Below are 17,500 nucleotides of genomic sequence, written 5' to 3'. Positions count from 1 at the left end.
GTTTTTTGTTGTTGTTTTTTTTTTTTTTCTGACAATTTTCCCTTCGAGGAAGTTTTGTCATTTAGCGATATAGAGTTACGGTTGATGACCTATAGGGCTGTCGGTCGCATGGCAGGACGAATAATTTATTTATCAATCTAATTATCATTATCATCCTCTTTTTTTTACAGTGAATTGACCAACGTTCCCAATACAGTATTTTAAATCTAGAAAGTAGATAGTTGTGGGGTGAACGTTCTTCCATTAAATACAGGCATGTTATTTTTTCATTGTCCCGTTACAATTGTCGTAGTTGGTCACATTCAGGGTTTTTTAAATATTTGTTTTGGGTTTTGTTTTGTTTTGTTTTTTTTGTTTTTGTTTTTTTTTTTGGTTCCCCTTCCCCCGTTTTAAAATATATTAATTTTGTTGTTGTAGACCTGTAAATTCTCAGTCAATTAACTGAAATCAGTCAATTCGTCAAATTCAAATATTTTTAAAAAGGGAAAAAAGAAATGAATAAAGAAAGAATTCATGAATCGTAGTCGATTGACTGTTAAGTTAACTAGGAATGTTCCACAGCCCCACGCATAGCTCATGGGCCGTTTATATTAATGATGGATATATATATATATTGCCAAGGCTAAGCGACGCTTTTTAGAATTGCCGTGTCTGAACACACCCCAGTGTATTTTCACACAGCCTTCGTGAAATTATTTTTTCACTTTCGAAACCTGTCGTAGCCAATTTTAACTGAGCCGCCGAGCGATAAATTTCACTGTTTCGTCTTAGCCAAAATTGACCACATTTACTTGAAGGACAGGAAAAGTATGAGAAAGAAAAATTCGAAACACCGGAAGTTCGTTATGGAGACACCTTCAAATCGAAAGTTAAATGATTGCTACAAGCACATCTCGATTACCTCATGTTGTAAACAAACTGGTTGACCGTTTCTAAGTTTCTTCACTGATTGGGTACCTAATTACAAGGAACAATGGTAAGTAACCTAATTAATTCCCTCGAAATTTAGTTTTCTGCCATTGCTTTGCTCAAGTGAGCTTGCTGTTTACCTTTCATTTTGATTCTTTGGATTTTACCGCTACGACGAATTACGAAGAGTTTCAGTTTCAGTCAATTTTTATAGAGCTCATTTACAGGTCTATTGTTGTTGTTGATACGAGTAGAATCATCCGTTGGTCATTAACGCATGCTCTCTCTCTCTCTCTCTCTCTCTCTCTCTCTCTCTCTCTCTCTCTCTCTTTCTCTCTCTCTCTCTCTCTCTCTCTCTCTCTCTCTCTCTCTCTTTCTCTCGCTCCTGGTCTTTGATCCAAACATTTGGCAGGTAAGACCGTAGTCGATAAAACAAATAGGCAGACGAATAGGATGGAATCTTTTCTCTCTTTTCCCTCTCCTTTTTCCCAAAAACAAACTAACAAAAAAATGACAAAACATTTTTTATATTGTATCGTGATGTATGGGATTGTGATTAAGTTCTGTATCGAATTAGTGAGTCGAATCGATACCGGGCCACCAATGAAGTGGGGAAAATAAAGGAATCAATGACCCGTGCCCGTCACTTCTTTCGATCCCGGGGTCTGAGAGGTCGACGATTACCGCCCAGCTATTCTGCAAATCGTTGACAAAAAGACTTTTTTTTCTTCATCATTTTGATCTAAAAGTTTTCAATTCTAATAACTGTAAAGTGAGATAACCCGGAACTTGTCCAAAAATTATTTTTTTGAAGTTTTAAATCAAGCAAAGAAGTCTCGGGTTTAATAATTTTTACAAGTCATCTGAAGTCATCGATATTTGGTTGATATTATATATTATATTATATTTATATTATATTTATTATATTATATTTGGCCACCCCATTTTTCAATGCTGTACTCACCACCTCTTCCCCCCCCCCCCCTCTCTCTCTCTCTCTCTCTCTCACTATATATAATATATATATATATATATATATATATATATATATATATATATATATATATATATATATATATATATAATATTACAAATGACCAAGCCAGGTTTCTTTAATTACACCGTGTCAATAGTACAATTAAAAAAAAAAAAAAACAGTCCTTCAGAGCCGTAAGGCTCATGGAGCCGGAGTTTATCCCGACTTCTGTAACGTAGAGCAGACAATAGCTTGCTACCCTTTGGATGGGACGCTTGTCTGCCTTTTCTGCCAGGTCTAACAAACTGAGGTCCCCAATCACTTGGGGGAAAGGGAGGGGGGAGGGGGGGGGGGGTCCAGAAAAATAAAATAAAATCTCGATATCACCCAGGATCGGTCTCTCTCCCTTTGCGTATGAAACGAGTGCTCTACCAACTGAACTATCGGGGACTCTCCTTTAAATAAATGAGATTGAATAAAGACGGAGACAAAAAGGAAATGGCGCTTGAAAGACCTTTCTTTTGACAATACTACGACATGTCGTTATGGGACAGCGTGGCTCAACGGTATGGTCTTTGCTTCGTACCCGAAAAGTACCGTGTTCGACTACCCGCCGTTGCGCTGCGTGGCCTTGAGCAAGTTACCTAGCCTTAGCAATCTTTGCGGCGGTGCACTGCGGCTAACGCCTGGGTAATTCCAGTCTTCCCTTGGAATAGACCCTAAAGAAAAAATTTCCCTTAGGGACTAAAGGGATTTTTTTTTTTTAATTTTTAAAACGAACTATTTAAAATTATAGAACACATCTGGTCAAAATAAAAAATAATAATGGTGTTTTGTCGGTGTTCAGTTGCAGTGACTACTCACCCAGCCGACGACGGGATCTGGAATCTGTGATGAATTAATGAAGAGGAGAAAAAGGAAGTGAGAATGATTAAAGATTTTCTTTCTTTCTTTTAATATTATATTGTGTGAGTAAGGCGGGAATGAAAGAAAAAAATTCAATCACGGTAATGTTGTTCTCTGAAAAAGGACATTTAAGCTCAAACCTGGGTCTTCAAGGAGAGTTTTTTTTAGATGTTACTTTAATCGATCGAAATTTGGAGGATGAGTTTTCTGTCCCAATTTTTTTTTTTTTTTTTTGTAAATCCCGATTGTTTGTTTTTTTTTTTTTTTTTTTTTTTTTTTTTTTTTTTTTTTTTTTTTTGTTTTTTAATCAGTGTCCACCCCCCCCCCTCCCCCCATTCCCTCTCCTCCACCCCTCCTCCCTCTCAACCTTCTCCACCTCCTCCTCCTCAACATCGTCTTCCTTCTCATCTTTCTCCCCACACAATCCTATCCATCAAAATTTACATATTATTATGTATATTGATTTACTATTAGATGCTCGTATACCTTAAAGTTTCGAGCACTATAAGTAATCTCCCCACTCCAACCTGTTATTTACACGATTGACCATACTTTAAAAAAAAAAAAGAAAAAAGAAAGAAATTATTTAAATAGATAATAGAGCGCTACCGATTTACTCGTGTAAACGTATCTGTTAACATATTACGTATCAAATGTTTCATTCAAAAATCTGTATCATTTATTTACTTTAAGAATGTATGTACACAACTTGTTTTATGATTTTTAAAAATAATATAAATATTTAAACTTTCCTTATACTCGAGTAATTTTTTTTAACCACCAAAAAAAAAAAAAAAAAAAAAAAAACGATCCTTGATTCAACTGCCAATCAGAACATGCGACTATCTGCTGTTGTGTTGTAATATAAACACATTTTTTTATTTTTACATGAACGATATAATGTGTGCATAGTGGGAGGAGAGAGATACAAAGGAACAAAAATGTCATGTGTGCTTAAAAAGGAAAGAAAGGATATCCCCCCCCCCCCCCCCTCCCCCCTCAATGGCCAAACTTATAATATATAAATATGTACCTAGCCGCCGTGTAAATAGATAGACACATTGACAGAGAGGAGACAAAGAAGAAAAGACAGGAGAAGCAGAAGAGGAGGAGGAGAATATGGATGGGCAGATAGATAGATATTGAGTGTTGAATCTGGAAAGTAAGAGATGTTACGGAAGAGGGGCCAGGGAGAGAAAATAATAGAGATTAATTAGAGGGACGAGAATATTCTCTCTCTCTCTCTCTCTCTCTCTCTCTCTCTCTCTCTCTCTCTCTCTCTCTCTCTCTCTCTCTCTCTCTCTCTCATCATAATATATATATATATATATATATATATATATATATTTATATATAATATATATATATATATATATATTATAGGGCCTATATATATCTTTTTTTTTTCTTTCTCTCTTGATCTTCTTCTCTTTCTCTTCTGTCTCTCTGTTCGTTTGAGTGAGTGAGTGAGTGAGACACTCCTCACTAACTCACTCACTCAAACGAACAGATATATATGTGTTTGTGTGTGTGTGTGTGTGTGTGTGTGTGTGTGTGAGCGTGTGAGAGAGGGAGAGGGGGGGGGGGGTGCTGTCCGTTTAAATAATTTATGCCCGTGTGTAACGGATTGTTAGGAAGTGGAGTTCAGACGAGAGAGAGAGATCGGGTGTCGATGTAGGAATGTAAGGGAAGAATGAAATTGAAATAGCACGGGGACTATGACATCTCCCGATATTCCCCCTGACTAAATATTTACATTATGTTTTTCTCCCCCTCCCTCTCTCTCTCTCTCCTTCCACTCAGCGGCTTACTTTACAAACCTTTTTTGATTCCATCCGTTCGCACATCGTATTCTTTCTCAATGAATAATCATATTCCCATGATGTTATACTAAGGACACTATTTGAGTATTTACGGCAAGTCGGTAATCCCATCATTTTTCAACACTCATAACATGTAACCTTCTCTCACGAAGTCCAAGCCAAGTTTGTTTTTGTTTTGTTTGCGTTTTTTTTTTTCCTTTTTTTTATAATCTTTTTCTTTTTAAATCACCTTAAATTATAAGAGGTTGTGTAATAGATTTTTAAAAATGAATAAATAAAAATAATGCGGGAACGCTTACAATCAACCAAAAATTGACATCGCTCTCTCTCTCGCTCCCTCTCCCTCTCTCTCTCTCTCTCTCTCTCTCTCTCTCTCTCTCTCTCTCTCTCTCTCTCTCTTCTCCTCTCCTCTCCAGTTTTCCCCCTCCTGTATTTTTTTTTCTATACAAAACTTATTTACCCGTCCGTTCACACGTCGTTATTCTTCTCAATGAAATTGCGTTTATGATAATAATTAATGGTCTCGTGATCTTGTATCTCGATAATTATATATACACGTAGAACAGGCTCGACTAAACAATATTACGACAACTTATTCATTGAGGCCCAAGCCTCGTCGCTGCTGCTGGTAGGAATAAATGGTTTGTAAAATAAAATAAAATAAAAATAAAATAAAATGATAAAACATAAATAGATAAAAATTTAATAAAATAAAATAAATAAATAAATAATTAAATAAATAACAATAAGATAAAAATAAAATTAAAAAATCAATACATTATGGGCCATCGTGGATATTGTCGTAGAAATAAGCAGACCTGTCTGTCTGTCCTATAGTATAATACCAAGGTACCCATACAGATCTGGACAAAATGTCTGCATGAAACAGTGTCGTGTCAGACAAAACAAGAAAAAAAAAGCAAAATAAACTGGCAAAAAGAAAAAAAAAAGAAAACACGTGAGCTTATTATGTAACGCACTAACCACTAAAATGTGCTCAATGACTTTGAGTTTGAAACGAATATTTTTGTGTTCGTGGATAGCTCACACGGTAGAGCCACGCTCTCACCTGCCAGGCGGAGTTGTCGTACCAATAAGGTCGCAGGTTCAAACCCCACCACCGCCGCGAAAAATTTTTATTCTCTATTGTCTTCTGGCACTTTTCTATTCACTTCATATCTTGTTGTTACCAACATAAGTGCCTGCTCCACTCACTTTTCTGAATTAAAAATTCACCCCATACACCGGAGCATACTCAATGTCTCATCGTTTCTATGTTATACGTTTGTGTTGAGAATATTGGCTATTAAGCTTAACTGCTGGTCAAAATTATTCGCGATGGTGGTGTACGAACGAATCGGCGGTCTCAAGAATTAAAAATCAGTCATATGCCATTGATTTGTAAAAGCAACCTTCTTCTGTCTATGAATAGCCAAGGTAACCACTACTAGATCTAGGACAAGTTGCATAAAAGTGTCGTCAGGCAAACAAAACGCATCAACCGCCGCGAAAAAATTAACATGAAATCACGTGGCTTTCTATTACGCAATCTAACCACAAAATGTGCTCACAACGCTTTTACAAAGGGTCTCTAACCAACTGCAACACGCAACATGTAGAAGGAGACATGACTGACATCTGTTAGTTAGGCGATATTACAATTTGGCCACGTTCATTTAATCATTGCTTGATTGACTTTGTCACAATACGAAAGAAACATTGTCACCGGTGGTGAATCACCAACCAACCTCCAGCACATTAATTAATGGACGAGTGTGTGGTTTTGGAATCAAGTTGTACATAAAAACAAATATGAAGACAACAGTTGCAACAACAACAATTTATAAGACACATTCATAACTCTTACGAACTAGGCAAACCGTAACGATACAAACATTTTGTCCTCGCATCACTTACGATATATAAAGAAAACTCACCGTGACAGTCGTACATTTCATTCATGATAACAACAACAGATGACGAGGATTAAACTTAAACTTGAGTTGTTTTTTTCTATAAAGCGCAATATCCTCTAAACGTGCTCAAATCGCTTTATAGTGGGTCCCAAACCAACAGCAACGTTTGCTTTAATATCTGGGACGAGACGTGACGCCTTTTTTTTTCAATTACATTTTTCCCCCTGATAGAGACAACACCTTTAACGACCAGGTACTCATTTTACACCTGAGTAAGTAAAGAGCAATGTGAGTAAAGAGCCTTTTTCTAAGGACTCAACTATGAGCAGCTGCTCAGAGCGCGACTCGAACCCAGGACCATAGTCGCACGACGACGACGATGATGATGATGGTGATGACGTTGATGATGATGATGATGACGATGATGATGATGATAAAAAGATTCTCAATAATTGTAGACCCCATCAATAAAATAACTCGAAGTCATATTTCAAAAAAAAAAATTTCTTCCCATCTCATCAGCGATAAACTTAAGGCACAGACCCATTAGTTCACACATCAGAAATGTTCACGATAAACACAATCTGTGTCTCCTATCTATCTCGTAATCACAAGAATAAGATTTTCGATATCCACTCAAGCTTGGAAACAAAGGTGACATTAAAAACGCAAGAGTTCATAGTTCAAGAATATTTTTGTCTCCCAGTGACCTCGCCTACATTATATCTTATCAAATTTTCTTCTTCTTCTTCTTCTTCTTCTTCTTCTTCTTCTTCTTCTTCTTCTTCTTCTTCTTCTTCTTCTTCTTCTTCTTCTTCTTCTTCTTCTTCTTCTTCTTCTTCTTCTTCTTCTTCTTCTTCTTCTTCTTTTTTCTTTTTCTTCATCTTCTTCCTCCTCTTCCTCTTCTTCTATTAAAAAAAATACCACTCTGAAACCAGTCCCCCGGAAGAGTGGTTTTACACTTCCAATGATTTTGGAACCAGTATTTTTTTTTACATCATTCTTTTGTTCTCTAATGCCTCTAACAAGTAAAACAAGTTCTACAGATTGACATAGTAGGCGCTGATATGATAATATACAAGTGTCGCAAGCATTGCATATTTGGCAGGTCACGCGCAAGACACTTCAAGCAAGTAACAGATGTACACCTACTACAGGTTAAAAAGTAAATAAGTTGAACATCTCGAAATTAACAAAAATAAAATAAAATAAAAAGCAAGTGAAACAAAACAAAACAATATAACAAGAAGTCAGTTCTCCCCCGTCTTGTACGGTGCAAATTACTATATACTTCTTTTTATCCTTTCGCCCTCTTCGTCATTCTTCTCTTTCCATCTCTTCAACTCCTCCTCCTCCTCCGCCTCCTCCTTTACATCATCACCATCCTCATCATCATCACCCTCCTCATCATCATCACCCTCCTCCTCCTCCTTCTCCTCCTCCTCCTCCTCCTCCTCCTCCTCCTCCTCCTCCTCCTTCTTCTTCTTCTTCTTCTTCTTCTTCTTCTTCTTCTTCTTCTTCTTCTTCTTCTTCTTCTTGTGTGTGTATATATATGTGTGTGTGTGTGTTTGTGTGTGTGTGTGTGTTTCACCCATTGTAGTGTTTAGTTAATTCTCTGTGTACACGCTCTAAGTGCGTCGTCTCCGTGGTGTTTGAACACGGAACTCTGCTCCGCCTTAGAGCAAACACTCTGTGTGGAGTGTGTTGCATTGTTTTGGAATCGCTGGGCTCCTTCAGGTTTGGAGTAGCGGTGGTAGTCGAGGTGTATCTAGAAATGTTCATACCCAAGTATCGATGCTGGGCAGATCTCCCGATTTTGTTCAGGTCTCGGATAATTCCGTCCCGTCCAAATCTCTACTCTCTCTCTCTCTCTCTCTCTCTCTCTCTCTCTCTCTCTCTCTCTCTCTCTCTCTCTCTCTTGTATGTGGGGGGGGGGGGGGGGATGAATTGAATTAATTAAAGGTAACGTTGGATTGATCCACACTATCATTTCCAATTGAATGTGTAAAACTTACTGAATTGCTGTTATTTATTTATTTATTTATTTATTTATTTATTTATTTATTTATTTATTTATTTATTTATTGGAATTTTAAACTTTCTATAGACAATTAACCCAATTCATTGAGAGAGAAAAATCTATAATTGTATATTGTCATCAACCTTTCTCGACTTCTCTTGGGACTGTCCTAATTTTCCAAGAGAGAGAGAGAGAGAGAGAGAGAGAGAGAGAGAGAGAGAGAGAGAGAGAGAGAGAGAGAGAGAGAGAGAGAGAGAGACGGTGGGTCACTTATTTGACTGTGTGTCTATTGAAAACTGTTCAGATGTACGTTGGATTTTGTTTTCGTCCCGTTCCGACCCATCCATTACCTTCTGCTTAAAGCACTCTATAGAAGTTTCTCGTCCCGTCCCGTCCTGGATTTTTGCCCGTCCAAGATCCCGCACTGCACATGGCGGTCTCATGGTGGCGCCACAAATTATGAGAGTGTTCTGGGATGCACAATTACCATGATTGAATTAATGGGGGTAATAGTAATATTGAGGATTGGATATTTTTAAAAAATCTTTTTTCCCCTTCTTTCTTTTTGTTGTTTTATTTATTCTGTACTTGTTGGTAATGATGATGATGATGACGGTGATATTTTATAGTTATGAAACCATGATCATGGGGGTATATTATTAGTTTTTGGATGATTGGGTCTAAGTGTGTACATTTTTGCAAGTCTGATATCATATGACATATAATTAGCATGTTATTCTTGTACTGTGCTTTGTTTGACAATATTTTATTTTAATTCAAAAATAATAATTCGGGTTGTCCGACTTTTGTAAAAAGTACACGAAGCGACTCTTTCATTCTTCCACTCATCCATCCACTCATGCATCCATTCATCACCCATATCCGTCTGTCTATCCGGCCGTCCATGAATCCGACTTTCCATCGGTACGTCTCCCAGAGACCATCGTTACGTACGACCACCCATCCATCTATCCATTCATCTATTCACCCACCCATCCATCATCCATCCATCCGTCTATCTGGCCGTCCACGAATCCGACTATCCATCCGTCCTTCCATTTCTCCGTCCATCGGTACGGACGGCCATCCATCCATAAATCCCTAAAATGGTAATTCAGTCATCCGTCCTCATAAGGCCTGATAGCTCTCTCTCTCTCTCTCTCTCTCTCTCTCTCTCTCTCTCTCTCTCTCTCTCTCTCTCTCTCTCTCTCTTTCTCTTTCTCTTTCTCTCTCTCTCTTCTCTTCCTTTTCTCTCTCCTCCTCTCTCTCCCTCTCTCTTCTCTCTCTCTCTCTCTCTCTCTCTCTCTCTCTCTCTCTCTCTCTCTCTCTCTCTCTCGTTAGAGGGATGGAGAGAAAGGGTGGGTGGGGGTTGGGGGATTTGGACACATCGTGGGGTTGAACCGGGTTCACTTGTGTGTCACTCGGGTGCTTTACCGATTGAGTATAATATGGTTGTATATGTTTGTTCTTGTGTACACGCACCAAACCGTACATCCCCCTATCGTTTGTGTAGTGTCATGGAGATTAAATTATAATATTAGAATGGTTATGTTAATCAAAGTGTGTGTGTGTATGTGTGTGTGTGTGTGTGTGTGTGTGTGTGTGTGTGTGTTGGGGAGACGGAGATGATTATCATAATTGAATAATTGTGGTGATATTATCCTCATGATTATGAAATTAAAGTTGATTGGATTTTGATGAGAGAGCGATAAAGCGTGTAAGTATACATAATCTCATTTGAATTGGCCCTCACCCACCAACATTGGCCCTCACCCACCAACCAACCAACAAACAAAATGAATACATAATATGTAAATAAATTGACAAGTAAATACATAGTCATGAATGGCAGATTAGCGTCTGCGGAGCGAGGGCGGTGGGTACTTACTGTGCTCTATAGATGCCGTTGGTAATACTTACTTACTGTGCCCTCGATGATGTTGCATGGTGGTGGTGGTGGTGGTGATGATAAAATTAGCAAGGTTTATACTATGTTTTAAAGATATCCCATTCATTCATTCATTCATTCATTCATTCATTCGTTCGTTCGTTCGTTCGTTCGTTCGTTCGTTCGTTCGTTCGTTCGTTCGTTCGTTTCATTCATTCATTCATTCATTCATTCATTCATTCATTCATTTTAGTCATTCACACAATCATTCATCTTTCTTTTCTTTTTTTTTTTCCCAGTATTACTCTATTACTTTCACTTAGTCTTTCATTCAATTTCTTCTTCTTCTTCACTATTATTGTCATTTATCAATCCATCCATTCCTTTAGAATTTGATTATTTAATCAGTTAATTTAGCTCGATTTATATATTTATCTCTTCATTTATCTTAATTTATTATTTATGTTTATAATAACATATCTGAGTTAACATAACGAACTAGTCGTATGATCATTACTACATGTGTGTGTGTGTGTGTGTGTGTGTGTGTGTGTGTGTGTGTGTTTACGTACGTATGTATTTATGTACGTGTGTGTGTTCTGTTCTGTTCTGTCTTTAAACACGGCGTGTCTACAGACTGTTTAAAAATGGGGTAGGGTGCGGAGAGGCGTACGTACTGACCAAATTAACTACAATATTATCGATCCCGGTGGCCTTATTTGTTATGATTGATTAAATTTACCTTTTAAAAACACGAATTGATTATTAATTTGTTGCCTTAGTGGCGTGAGGAGAAGAAGGGGAGGAAAGATGGGAGAGAAAGAAGCTGAATGAAATTTAGAATGACATAATGTGTACATCATAATAGGTGGAAAGAGAGAGAGAGAGAGAGAGAGAGAGAGAGAGAGAGAGAGAGAGAGAGAGAGAGAGAGAGAGAGAGAATTTGGAGTGTGGGAGGTCTCTTCTTGTCTCTTCCCGGTACTACCTGTATTATACATGTTGTATTTTTTTTTTTTTTTTGGGGGGGGGGGGGTTGTTTGTTTAATGTGTGTGTGTGTGTGTGTGTGTGTGTGAGTGAGGGAGAGAGAGAGAGAGAGAGAGAGAGAGAGAGAGAGAGAGAGAGAGAGAGATAGAGTTCTGAAAGAGGGAGGGGTAGAAGGGAAGAATGTGTGTGTTTGAGAGAGACGGAAGGGGGGGGGGGGGGGGGGGGGGGGCAGGAAGAATTTACAGTGATTATGGTCATTTTGTGCCATTTGTACTTGTCCAATTTCTGACAGCTCATGTGAGTCGCCTGTATAGGAAGCGTTTACCACTCTTTTTATCTTTATCTGAAAGGTTGGGGGGGGGGGGGGGTTTCATTTTCTTCTTCTCTTTTCTTTCTTTTCTTTTTTTTTTCTTAAAAAAAAAACAACCCCGAATCATTACGTACATCGGACTGAGGTTCAATCTCCGTCGAGCCAGGCTATTTTTTTTTTATTTTTATTTTTTTTATTTTTTTTTTTTAATGTTTCGTTTCATGAAGACGAACATCTCATTAAGGCCGAGTTTTACTGTATCTCCTACAACTGGGCGTTTTTTTGTTGTATTTTGTTACTGTTATTTAATTTATTGAATTATTGACCACGTTTACGTGATTCCCACACCCACCCCGCAACCAGTTAGGTTAAGCCTTATAAAAAAATAATATTATGCTCTTTCTTTTTCTTTTCTTTTTATTTTTTATTTTTTATTTTGAGGGGCATGAATCACTTCAGTTTCATGTTTCTTGCCATTGGGAAAGCACTTTTCTTCAAGTTTCAGACCAGTTACTCGCCCCACATGCTGTGGTTCTGGCGCAATTACTCTCATTCTTCATGACATAATATCAGTGCATCGGTAGTTAAAGATGACGACAACCGCCCCCCCCCCCCTTTTTTTTAACATTTATTTTTATTTTTTTCAAAAAGGTTGCCAGTCCTACATTCCCTTTGAAGCTCATAGAATCAGAGTTTATTCCGGTTTCTCCATAAATGGAGTTCGCTAGTTATACAAGGAACGAAATTGGCGTCACTCAGCTCTTTGTTATTATTTTTATTTTAGACTGTCATTTTGGTGATTAATCAGACCAAAAACGGTCAAGGTTACACACGGTTTTGTGTGTTAGTACATTATATCCGGTTGGTGGATGTTGTGACTATTTTACCTAAACACATAGCATCAATCGCTAGTCTATGATGGCCATGTTATGTCAACCTACTACTGTATACCCTTCACCCTAAATATAACCTTTTGGAAGAAGTCGGAAGTTTATGGAATATAAAGGAAAAGTGACCTTAATAAATCCCGCATGGCCTAGTTATTACGGAGTTATAGTTAGACACCGAAGCTCGCCTAACGAACGACTTGCCCAACACGTGACCATTTTTTTTCTCGCGTCCTCTCGTCTAATCTCGTCACTCCCGAATAGAAAGAGGAGGCGGAGCTCATATGATATAACGCAATGAAAGTTCTGTCCGATGACGGGTGGGGGGATATCACCTCTCCAAAACTTACCTTATTATATGAGATCTTGAGATTCTTATCCAATCATCGATTGCTCGTTTGACAGTTCGCTTGTGAACAGTTAGGAGACCATCTCTTGATTTATGGGCAGGCGGCTTTGCGTAAAGGCGGTGAGTGTTGTATACATCAAAGAGTACCGCTGACCGATGGGTAAATAGTGGTTGTGTAACCCAAAAGCCCTGCCGTCTCGACTGCAAGGTCTTGTATGTAATAGTTGCGTCACCATCTCAAGGCTCAGGAATTAATTAGTGAGCTGATTCAAACAATGTGGGTTTCAAATTTATCGTATACGTAATCATTTGGAAGCTACAGAGAAAGGTGTTTTTGTGTAATCCCTTTCACACACACACACACACACACACACACACACAAACATATACAAACAATACACATCCCTGGTCATCTATTGCCTATATTATTAATGTTAATATATACATCCCATGCTGATTGTCACTACCCCCCCCCCCAACCATTTCCACCATCCAAGTACCAGCGGCCTTTTCTCTTTGATTTCGTATCATGGTCTACCCGAAGCCCAACACCTCGATCGTTGTGTGGGTCAACCCACCCCTCCCCCCCTCCCCCCCACCTTCCCCCGTAATCAATTTATAATTTTCTCTCTGTATAGAGCGCCACATGCACATTATATACTATTGAATGACACTGACCTTGCCCCTCCCCTAACACAAGCCAACAGCAACCCAAGCTATCCTCTATCACGTGACCTTAGATCCGATGCTGCATACCGCTTGAGAGTCTTCACTATCCAGATCTCGTTCATGGTCACGTGAGAAGGCTATATCCGTTCGGGTTCGGCGTTCGGGTTCGGCGTTCGACCCGATTTCGTTAAAAGCCTATTATTTATCCGATGCCGAACTGAGAAGCAAGGAACATAATTTATTTTATGAGTGACATGTTTTGTACACGCTAGAGATGAGACCCGACTAAATTAGAGCTGTCAAGAACCACATACATTGCAAAATTTAAAAAAAAAAAAAAATTAATAATTCATTTCTTCCTTCTTCTTTTTCTCTCTCCGTTTTTCTTTCTTTTTTTTTTTCCCCCTCCCTTTCCTCTCACGAGATTTTGAATTGGATGAAGATTGAATTACTAAATAAATTGCAAAGTACCCCCCCCCCCCCCTTTCACACACACACACCTTTTTTTCTTCCTTTTAGTTTGTTTATCTTGTTTGTTTTTCCTTCTTCTTCATCTCAATGTGTATTATCATCTATCTCTCGCTCCCTCATTACCCTCCTTCCAAGACTCAAAAAGGGAGGGAGTGAGAGGGGGAGAGAAAGTTAGATAGATAGATAGATAGATAGATAATGATAGATAGATAGATAGATAGATAGATAGATAGATAGATAGATAGATAGATAGATAGATGTATGATCTGGTTGCCCATGAGTGTTGTGTCGAACTCTCTCTTTCTCTCTCTCTCTCTCTCTCTCTCTCTCTTCTCTCTCTCTCTCTCTCTTCTCTCTCTCACTCACTCTCTCTCTGTATATATATATATATATTACACACACACACACACACACACACACACACACACACACACCAAGCACGTCCGTACAGCAGTTACAGAATTCACTTGTGAATGAATTTCCCTAGGTTTTCAAAGTGGCAGTCTCCAGTGTGTGTTGCGCGCGCGCGGGTTAGCGTGTGTGTGTATTGTGTTGGAATGTTTGATGTACGTTAATCATCCGTAGCCGGACCATTACCTTATCCCAGTTTTACCTGGCCTTAAAATAGATCAAATATTTAGACGTTGAAAGTTTTCCCTGTCTTGTTTGATTAAAATTTCTTGCTTGGGTTTTTCCAAAAATGCCCCCTTACCTCTCTTCCCAGGACTGTAAAATTATAAGGATACAGCTTCAGACTAGGCACCAAAACTCAACATATCTTATCATCATCATCATCGTCATCATCATCATCATCATCATCATCATCATCATCATCATCATCATCATCATCATCATCATCATCATCATCGTTATTATTATTATTATTATTATTATTATTATTATTATTATTATTATTATTATTATTATCATCATCATTATTATTATCATTATTAATTTACAACAAAACAAAGCAAAAATAATAATAATAATGATAATATATATATATATATATATATATATATATATATATATATAAATATATATATATATATAATATATATATATATATATATATATATATATATTAATATATAGATTAAAAAAAAAAAACAGGTGAGATATGTCAGGTTTTTAATGAAGGATAACGTCAAATTGGAATTCAGAAAAGTTCATATTTTGTCTTGACATTTAAATCGTATCGTTAGAATTTTGTCTTCTTTAATTGCGCTCTCTGAGATTCAATATATGTCAGCGTTTATTTTTAGATATAAATAGAAATGGAATTCTAAGTTGTTCTATCCTAGATTTCCACACAACTGTCCTCTTTTTTTTTTTCCCAATTTAACGTCAAGCCGCTATTTCAATGTATGGTGAGGAGGAAGAAGGAAAAGGTGGAGACTTGGTTTTGGCATGTTCAAGATGCAGAATATCTCATATCATCTTTTTGTTCTCATTTTCAGGGACACATAAAGAGAATATGCCTTAGCCAGTAACATCCCCCACCCCCCACGGACGATAACTACATCATCATAGCCCACGACATCATCATCATTATCAACCACGACGACAAGAAGGTCGTCGTCGTTGAGTTCCAAATAGCAAGATGGCGGTGAGACTCAACAACCAAGAGGCCGGTGGCTTCAAGCTGCTTGAGGAGGATGCCATGGACGACAGGCCATGCGCAGCCGTCAAGAAGTTTGTCACTTCCGTTCTGGACCGGAAGGACATGAAGGACCAAGATGTAGCCAGTAGTTTTCGAAATGTAAGTAATTTATTTATTAATTAAATACACTTTTATTTTGAAATAGTTTGTTCACTTAAAAAAAAATCCAGATGTTTTATTTCAATAATAAGAACATTCTAAACCAAGTATCAAATTGGCTTTATGGACAATAAAGCTCACCTTATTACTACTACTACTACTACTACCACTACTATACTAACTACTACTACACTACTACTACTACTACTACTACTACTACTACTACTACTAACTAAATACTACTACTACTACAACTATACTATTACCACTATATACCACTACACACTACACTACTACTACTACACTACTACTACTACTACTACTACATACTACCACTACTACCACTAACTACCACTACTCACTAATACTACTACTACTACTACTACACTACTACTACTACTACTACTACTACTACTACTATTAATACTACTATTACTACTACTACTACATACTACTACTACTACTACTACTACTACTACTACAACACTACTACTACTACACTACTACTACTAACTATTAATACTACTACTACTACTACTACTACTACTACTACTACTACTACTACTACTACTACTACTACTACTACTACTCTTACTACTACTACTACTATACTACTTACTACTACTACTACTACTACCACCACCACCACCACCACCACCCGCTCTCCTTCTTAAGTTTTCCTTAAAATACAAAATCCTAGCGGTTCACAATAGAAATTATACCGTAATAATATATTATAGTTTTTGGTGAAGGAAATGAAAGTAATTTCGTCGTAGGTTCCCCCATCTCTCTCTCTCTCTCTCTCTCTCTCTCTCTCTCTCTCTGCTCTCTCTCTCATCTCCTCTCTCTCTCTCTCTCTCTCTCTCAATCATTTTTTTCTTCCTTTTTAAAAAAATGGGGGGCCATTTAATATTTGAAAAAAAAAAAGAAAAGAAAACTTATTTAATTTTTTGGTGTTGGTAAAGTCTGTATCAGAGTTTCACGGGCCTCGATCCTTGCCCCAAGTTTGCCGGGGAAATTTAATTATGCATCCTTTTCATGTTGACATTGGTTACCGTGTTCATTCAGAGTTATTTCCCTTCAGGGGTCAAGGTTGACATCATTTGAATTTAAGCCCGTTTTCAGTCATTTACAATCCTTCCAAATTAGACCCCCCCCCCCCCCCCAAAAAAAAAAAAAAAAAAAAAAAGTTAAAGAGCTTCGTAAATTCACAATTTGATTTTGACAGCGAATAATGGCAAGAAAAGAAAATCGGTTAGTGATTCAAACTTTATCAATTCTTTTATTCTCCTCTATATTTATTTCCCGAGTAGACACGGGTTTTTCTGTGTGACACCACCGCTCGGTCTCTTCCAGAGTTTTGGAGTTCCGATTTGCTTTAAAATTTCAATTTCTGTTTCAATTTAGAAATCCACCATGTTATTCTTCATAGTCACCCTTAATAATGTCTTGCATTAATTATAAATTTATCTTTAGCATTTGGCCCTTTTCTTCTTTTTTTTTTTCTTCCTTTTTTTTTAACGACCTTTCCTTAAATCTCTCTCTCTCTCTCCTCTCTCTCTCTCTCTCTCTCTCCCTCTCTCCCCTCCCCCTCTCTCTCATCTCTCTCTCTCATCCCCCCCCCTTCTC

The 17,500-nt window shown here is 37.7% G+C and overlaps 1 protein-coding gene across 1 annotated transcript in view; it reads left to right on the top strand.

Annotated features, from left to right (window-relative positions):
- Positions 1–17,500, top strand: part of LOC144958333 (uncharacterized) — a 177,242-nt gene that overhangs the window by 130,763 nt on the left and 28,979 nt on the right. The gene's annotated exons all lie outside the window — the stretch shown is intronic.

This window comes from Berghia stephanieae, chromosome 12 (genome assembly GCF_034508935.2).
Source record: "Berghia stephanieae isolate SIO BIC M18660-M18661 chromosome 12, UCSD_Bste_1.3, whole genome shotgun sequence".
NCBI lineage: Eukaryota > Metazoa > Mollusca > Gastropoda > Nudibranchia > Aeolidiidae > Berghia > Berghia stephanieae.
Note: the sequence above shows the minus strand (reverse complement) of the source record. Positions and strands in the feature narration are given on the sequence as shown.